Source organism: Phalangium opilio, unplaced genomic scaffold (genome assembly GCF_054372755.1).
Source record: "Phalangium opilio isolate 3A_F unplaced genomic scaffold, DU_Popi_V2 ptg000053l_1, whole genome shotgun sequence".
Taxonomy (NCBI): Eukaryota; Metazoa; Arthropoda; class Arachnida; order Opiliones; family Phalangiidae; genus Phalangium; species Phalangium opilio.
The window spans coordinates 6,010,717-6,019,771 of NW_028324172.1; positions in this window are offsets into that span (position 1 = coordinate 6,010,717).

Below are 9,055 nucleotides of genomic sequence, written 5' to 3' on the forward strand. Positions count from 1 at the left end.
GTAGCTCGTTGTAGATTAAAATTTTTATCTCCGTAATGACAGGTAATATTCATGTAATTATCTGTCGCCCTGGACCCGTCGGTAGTCAAGCCAAAGGCAAGCGCCGCATAAATATCGTTACGCATTTTTCCGGAAACGTGTTTTCACTTGTTTGGGATTAACGTGTTACTTAAATGTTTTCTCGTTGGCTATTTGTAGCCAGGGGCCACCTCTTTCAATAATTGAAGAAAACCATCGTCTTTAATGATACTGATCGGTTAGTAATCTTGACACACCATCCTTATGATACACTCATCTAAATTTTTTGATCTTTTCAGCAGAGATATGAATCGCTTTTATCTGCTTGGTAAACAAGCTTGAAACAGTTGGTTGTAAATTGAGTGATTTGAATTGGGGGCATCGGTCTCGCTACCGGTTGATGTCGAAGCTGAACAATCGAAATTTCGTTTCGTACTTGAAGCGCATTTCTTCGACACAATTTGAATTTAATGGATGTTATTTGAAATTTGATGTCGTTCCACTTTTAAATGAATATTGTTTAGAACAAACATTGCATAGGGCGTTATTTTTTCCGGTGTTTTAGAAATACTTCCAAACATCACTGCTTTTGTTTCCAACAGTTATTTCATCACTCAGAAGGACATGAAGTAGAGAATCTGAACCACTTTCACTAGCCATAAAAATAAATAACACAATAGTTTCGAGTTTTCGACCAAGGAGAAAAACATCTTTTTCATTACTTTTTGAAACTCAATAGAAACATTGAACTAAACCGAGTTTGTTTTCGCAGTATAAATTTAACGCTAATGGTAAGTTATCAAGTGTTAATTTTGCCTGTGCGCGAAAGTCACTTTTAACAAAACGTGATGTTCATGGTCAGCATAACTCTGGTGCTAGCTATAGGAATGAAACACTCTTAGTTAAAGAAAAATGAAGCTTTAACTGCTGTAAAAACACTTTTAACATAAATAAAGTCTTTAATTGCATTCAAAATCACGGAGATACCGTGGGTTGATTCTTTGCCGCTTTGGACGTTTGTTGTAGTCATTATCCGAATCTTTCGTTTTTTCATTGGGACTCATTCTCTTTTTAGGTGTTGAACCATAGTTTCCATTACTCTTGGGGTAATTAGGAGCTTGGTAAGAATTTACTGCTCTTTGATTATTGAATCCTGGGTTTACTTGACTGACCACATTTCTTTCTCGGGGTTTGTTTTCCGATTCATAATTCGAGCATCTAATCATCAAAGCCTGAGCCTCTTGGGCTTTTTCTTGAACGTCGGACAACGTGGAATTATCCGGTAGCCTCATATTTTGCAACAGTTTTGGATCCATTCGTTTTAATACTATTTCAACAATTTTGCTATTTCTCATTGTTGTGTTTAGCTGAGCGCATAATCTTTCAATTTACAAAATATAACTTAATACTGGCTCATTAAATTTTTGTTTATTATTCAATATTTTTCTTTTCAACTGTCTTTTATAATCGTTTCCTGAAAATGCTTTGCAACACGCGTCTCAAAATTCAAACCAAGTCGTTATGGTCGGACTTACTCTATTCCACCAGCAAATTAAATTGTTCCCTAACATCAGCGCAACAGTTTCTAGCTTTTTAGCTTCGGTTAACCTTCTCGTGGCAAGACATTGCTCTGCCTCATTCAAGAATCTAAGAGAGTCCTCTTCTGATTTTTCCTCAAATTTTGGCAATGATTCTCTATTAAATATTCCCGTGTTACTAACCGATTCATTTTCTCTCTGCCTATCTTCTTCGGAAATTATAGCTTCAGCCAGGATCTCTAAGAGATTGGCTTGGGCTCTTCTATCATCATTTTGTTGTTCTATTAATTGTTGTATAACGTCTATATGTGAAGCCATTGCTGCAGAGTTGCTTCGCGTTATAGGTCCTAAATTTTTATCCGCGGCTGGTGGGCTCATGTATATATCAAAACAAACTTAAATTTTCCGTTCTTCCACGCGGCGGTTTTGGCTCGGATGATGCAGTTTTATCCGTGGGCTATTTCCTTTCTTCCACGTCGATTTCGACTAGGAGAATGCGGGTACGTCGGTGGGCTTGGTCTGTTCTTCCACTCGGCGTATAGCGGTTTCGTCAGTGGGCTAATTCCGTTCTTCCACGGTGAAACCTTTTAAAATGTTTCTTGGGCACGGCGGTATGGTAGCAGTTTTTGGCCTGTGCCCGGTGCCTCCACCAAATATTGCAAGGGACGAGTTTACGGATCGCCGACTTACAACAATAACTCGCAAAACTTAGTTATATTAAAAGTAAAAACGTAAAACTATATTCCAAAAAAGTATTCTCCTTTAGCGACTTGTCGGACCCAAAGCTAAATCTTATCTCTTTAATTCTCTCGCTCGGACCTCGCCTCTGCATCTCCTCCTCACACAATTCTCTTTCTTTTTCCCCAAAAGGTTTTTTTCCAAAAAACAACTTTTTACAAACAAAATACTGGATAAGGTGGGTTTTCACCTTTACAAAAATACTTACTACCAAAACAACTTCGAGTTTCTCGATAATCCTTTGCAGGTGGATTTTTGGGCGTTTTTCCATTCCACCTCTTACACAAGTTAAAAGGAAGGATTAATATTACCTTTCGATATATGGGGGAAATGCCTAGCACTTCTGCAAAAGCTAATTCTCCATTTCTCGAAAGGTTATATTATAGCACGGGTGGGGCAATATTAGAATGAACTCCTCTTTTGTTATCGGAGTCCATCCACCCAATTTCCAACCCTACCACCTTTTTCTTTCTTTGCCTTAGCTTTCTCCTTTTGATGGGTAGGAAAAATTCAGGAGAATTCATCATTTTCGAGGGCAAGAAAATTATGTTCGATTTGGATGTATCGTCTTCTCTGGCAGAAACTGCAATCTTATCAAACGAAATTCGTGAATATAGAGCTATTTCAGAGGGGGTAATGGCTACGTCACCAAGGCTATTTGCCCATAGAGAAAACCCTCATAAAATGGCCGCCCTACACTCAAAGGCAGGCCCAATTTTCGTAGCAGACGAAATTTTTCCCCCACTGAAATAGCTCTATATAATTCAAGAAGTTAAAGGTAGCGCCACATGGAAAAATACTTCAGTTTTTGATGTTAGGCTTTGAACGAAAAACCTTGATGAGCTGGGCGCATTCGTAGAGGACCAAATTTGAGATATTTGGAACTATTTTCAGACTTCACAAAAATCAAGATATCATAAATTTGAATTGCTTTTGCAAAGAATTTAAGAGTCTGAAACGGCATGTAGCAAGTCTGTTTCCGAAGGAAAAAAATCTAGCATGTTCGAAGTTTTTCAGCTAGTCGGTGTATATGGTATAAGTTTACATTCGGTGTATAAGGTATAAGTTTACATTCGGTGTATAAGGTATAAGTTTACATTCGGTGTATAAGGTATAAGTTTACATTCGGTGTATATGGTATAAGTTTACATTCGGTGTATATGGTATAAGTTTACATTCGGTGTTTATGGTATAAGTTTACATTCGGTGTATATGGTATAAGTTTACATTCGGTGTATATGGTATAAGTTTACATTCGGTGTATATGGTATAAGTTTACATTCGGTGTATATGGTATAAGTTTACATTCGGTGTATATGGTATAAGTTTACATTCGGTGTATATGGTATAAGTTTACATTCGGTGTATATGGTAGAAGTTTACATTCGGTGTATATGGTAGAAGTTTACATTCGGTGTATATGGTATAAGTTTACATTCGGTGTATATGGTATAAGTTTACATTCGGTGTATATGGTATAAGTTTACATTCGGTGTATATGGTATAAGTTTACATTCGGTGTATATGGTATAAGTTTACATTCGGTGTATATGGTATAAGTTTACATTCGGTGTATATGGTATAAGTTTACATTCGGTGTATATGGTATAAGTTTACATTCGGTGTATATGGTATAAGTTTACATTCGGTGTATATGGTGTAAGTTTACATTCGGTATCATAAGTATATGGTACAAGTTTACATTCGGTATCAAAAGTATATGGTATAAGTTTACACTCGGTATCATAAGTATATGGTATAAGTTTACACTCGGTATCATGAGTATATGGTATAAGTTTACACTCGGTATCATGAGTATATGGTATAAGTTTACACTCGGTATCATAAGTATATGGTATAAGTTTACACTCGGTATCATAAGTATATGGTGGAAGTTTACATTCGGTATCATAAGTATATGGTATAAGTTTACATAGTATATTTAGCCACATCGTATTTTACATGCAGTATCATAAGTATATGGTATAAGTTTACATAGTATATTTAGCCACATCGTATTTTACATGCAGTATCATAAGTATATGGTACATTGCTTCCATTTTTTTGTGCCCAAAATAAAGAGTGAAAGAAAAAAGCAGTCTTTAGTGCTTCAAGCAGGGAAATCGTCCTATGACTCAGAAACATCCACAGTAAACTTTCTCTGGGGTTGAGGAATTTTTCATGCATTCCGCCGCGTAGATTGTGTACTTAGGATAGTCATAAATCCAATGAACATGGATCACCGTGATTTGTTATTGCTTTCGACTTGTTTGGAACTTCAATACCTTATTGAAATATTTATTGCTATATTCATGAGTGTATATACTTGGGGAATTTTTCATACATTCGGCTACGTAGATTAAAAATCTCATTGTGTCCTTAGGTTATTCATATATCCGATGAATATGGAATAGCCGTGATTTGCCATTCCTCTCAACTTAATCAGTATATTGTTGAAGTATTTATTTCTATATTCATGGGTGTACGACTTACTTCATTAAATTTTCCCCCATTTTATTATTTATTTACTTGCTTTCTCTGAAATAGCTTACAATTTTGCATACCACGAGTGAAATTTTGCGAGAGAAGGTTGAATTTTTTACGCACTTTTTACGTTTGATTTTAAGTATTCCACTTTTTCTAATCTTAAAACTAAATTAGTTTAACATAATTTTTGTGTTTGTTTGTGTTGAACGGAGTGAATTTCAGAAAGAATTCAAGTAGGCTCTAATCTTTATCTTTTGGTTTTTTTACGTTTGATCTTAAATATATTCCAGTTTTTCTAATATATTAGTGTACAAAAATGTCTGATGGCAAAATTAGAGATGCTTTAGATAGAGGGGATAAGAGTAATGAAGATAAAGGCACGGGAAGCGCTTTTTCAAGAAACAGTTGTTAAGGATTGATTTATGGAGGAAATATCCGTGTTTTAGATGGACTTTGTTTCGGACTTAAAAAGGAAATTCGTTAGGGAGAGTCGATTTTAATACGAATAAATTGATTAAGGAATGGCGTGTGGATACGATGTGGCTTTAAATATCGGCCTTGACGATCTTGTCATTTCAATATTCTAAGAAGATCTTTTATATTAATATATCAAATTTGGTGTTTACTTTCTAATTCAGCTTTACTACATTTATATACAGTGTAAACATGAAATTTAACTTTCCTAGTTTCACTAAATGTTACTTCTAAATACTTTGGTAAGCGTTGTTCGGATTGGTTCCTTGAATTCGTGTGTCTTTGAGGAGGTCTTGACGGTTCACAGTGAGCCGAAAATTAAATACACATTTGAATGATGTAAATCAGGTCCTTAAATAGAACTATTGAGGATATACAGTAAAGGTTAAACGTAACCATTTCACACGCATCAATTCTTACACGGTTGAATAAGGCTTACAACAGAAAAAACGTTTACCCTTAATCCACTGGATTTGAGCAGCAGATTTTTAAAGACTAATCTATGGTAACTCATGTGTTTTGAAAAAAATAATTTCAAAAAACACCTTTTACAGAGTTGATAGACACCTTTCTGGTATAATTATAATCCTCTATTAAGGGTGATGGTTTAAACCTAACAAGAATTAAAAAGCACCAACGTCAATGGAATTTTAAAACACCAAATTAGTCTCAAAAAGACCTTTTTTTAAAGGGTTTATTAACACTTTTTCTGGTATTAATATACACCGCTATTCAAAGTGATTAAAACACCTAACAGGATTTAAAAAGCACCTTCAGAGAAGGTATTATTTCGCACCGTTTTGAAAGGTGCGTATTGACATCCTCTCGAATGGTGCTTTTAAACACCAATAGGGGTGCTGCTGGGGATGCATTAGGAAACACCTCTAAAGGTGTCAAACAGTTCCATTTTTTTAACAGTGTAGTATAAAATGTTAGCGGTTAATAGTTACAATCTGGGGTTTTCGGTTCAGTTCAATTATAAGTGAAAACTGAACTGATCAGTTCGGTTTCCTGACTGAACCGAACTGATAATTTCAGTTCAGTTTCAGTTCTTGAAAATCTTAACTGAAAAGTTTCAGTTCAGTGTCAGTTTTAGTCCAAAACCGATTTGAACCGAACTGTGGGAAACCTTAAACTGCAGACGTTAAATTTAAAATAATGTATTATTCATGCGTTGTAGGAATAATGTGGTAATAATAATAGTTGTACTAAAGGAACAATTATGGTTAGAATCCATGAAATATTATCATCGAAAAAAAGAGATCTTTGAAGTTAATGAGTTGGTTTACGCATGGAGGAGAGCACTATTTCGTGTCGTGTATACGAATTGCAAGTTTGAATTTTGGTTTCAGTTTATGGTAGTCCATTTACTTATCCACTTATCAGTTAAAATAACAAGTACTATTCGAGATAATTTATATTCGTTTAGCACCAGAATTTTTTTCAAATATAAATTTCACAGACGGCTTCAGTTTATCAAATCCAAAACGTTTGAGTAGGTAATGGTTATACAACACGTCAATTACTTTCATATTTTCTCGTTTCATCGTTAATTTACTTAGGTTATTTATAGGCAATTTAATTTCGCCCTATAGTTGGTTACTAGGCCTACATTGGTATTGTCAAAAATTCACACAGAGAAAAGGAGTATTGCCAGATTTTAAATGTAAGGAAGTAATCTAAAGCAAATAGATAAATGATTCAAAATATTTTGGGGATAGACTTTCAATGAAAATCGCGGGTTCCTTACAGGCGAGGACGTTTCTCTCGTCAAGACTATCCTTTCAATAAAGTGGAAAATAATCCAAATATATAATTATAAAAAGTCAAACGGCGAAAAGTACACGAAATTATAATTTTCCGTGAAAAATGGTTGGAAATAATATAGCATTTGGCAACACTCAATAGGCATCGTTAAACCAATTCTTACTGACTTACATTTTAGTTAATCAGAAGATTTTAATTAATTCAGCGTAACAGGGATGCTTTTGGACTCTTAAAATGGACAAACTATTCCCTAATAAAATCCATGAATTATTTTAAAACTTAACTGATATTTCTCGTCCAAATTAAAAAAACATTTTCTTATAAATAAATTCGTTATCATTTTGTTTTTGTAGCGTGTTATATGTAATTAAGAGGACCCTACAAGCTCAAAAATTGGCACAGAAAAACGTTGGGCCCGTTGTTTAAGTTACAAAGTAAAAGTAAAACCTTATCCAGACTAACATTTGTGCAAAGTTCAAATATAATGCCACAATATTTTTTAGGACATGGAACCCCATTTGCGGTCAGTTTTTCACAATATTTGCATAATAAACTGAAAATATATATTGAATGAGTCTTTTTATTGCTTATAATGTTATTCAAACAATTGAACAACATTTCGCATTCGAATAACATTTGGTCAATAAAATTGTACTCGGTCGATGGACTCAACATCAACATTTTTAATCTGACCAAAATATATTCAATATACTTGAATAAATCATGTTGAATTCTATCAATATATTTCTCCAATAAAGTTTTATGGGTTTTTTCTTCTAAATATTGGGCATTCAACATCATGTTGGATTTTGATTTGCACAATTAATGAAAAGTTCTGGGAATAATCTATAAGATCAAGAATTTTAAAGATGTCGTTACCCCCCATTTCACCCAATTAAATTGCTCAATCCCCATTTACGCAAACCTCATTCAACCCAATTCCCAGTTATCATATTCCAATTAACCAAATATTGCATACCCAAAAAGACTCAAATAGAGTAGAATTTGATGGCTTTATTTATTTTTCATTCCATAAGGGATACATTTTAATCCATTTTAAAGCCCCATTTGATAATATCTAGGAATTCTTCGGCGGTTTTGGTTCCGTTTTCTAGTTGCATACGCGCGTCGTGTCACTTCTTCACTAATATCAAACGTATCCTGAACCAAACCAAACAAAACAAAACCCAACCAAAACCAAACCTAACCTAACCCCGTCTCAGAAAAAGGTATTTAAATATCTCTTACGTACTTTGTTAACAGAATCCAGTGGCTTTGAAATAACTCTATCCTTCATAATCAACTTGCATTCCGCTACCGGGCATCGCCAGTATTTGCGATTTTGAACTTTGTTTTTTATCGTTATTATCTGGCCATGAATTACGGGGGTATAGTTTGCTTTTGAAGTTTTCAGCCATTCGACTTCCATATTTAATAAATTACACTGATCAACAGTATAATTTTAAAATATTGATTTTTTAACGGAAAATACGAATTAATTAAACGGGTATGTTTTTGTGCCAAATTCCTGTGTTATCGCCTTTTGTGGCAAACGGGAATTGGGAGAAATACATTTGGGTGAAGCAGGAATATACGATTTGGGTTCAATTCTTCTGATTGGGAAAAATGAGGTTGGGTGATATAGGGGGACAAAGTGCAGAATATTGAGGGTGATATAGGGGGACACAGTGCAGAATATTTAGGGTGATATAGGGGGACACAGTGCAGAATATTGGGCGTGTTAAGGCCGAGCATAAAGAGGTAAAAATATTGATTTTTATCGCTGCTATATTTGTAGAATTTTGAGAAATAATGATGAATTGTATATTGTATAATAATGTTTAATAAGGAAACTCACATTTAATTTCCATAAAAATGCTATTTTATATGGTTTCAAACCTGCGAATGAGCTTGTTAAAAAAATAGATTAGAAATCTTAGATTTCAGAACTACTTATTAAAAAAATGTTTATAAATAATTCAGAATATTTTTTGTTTCTTTTCCACTATTTCCGTTGAAATTTTAGAGCTTGT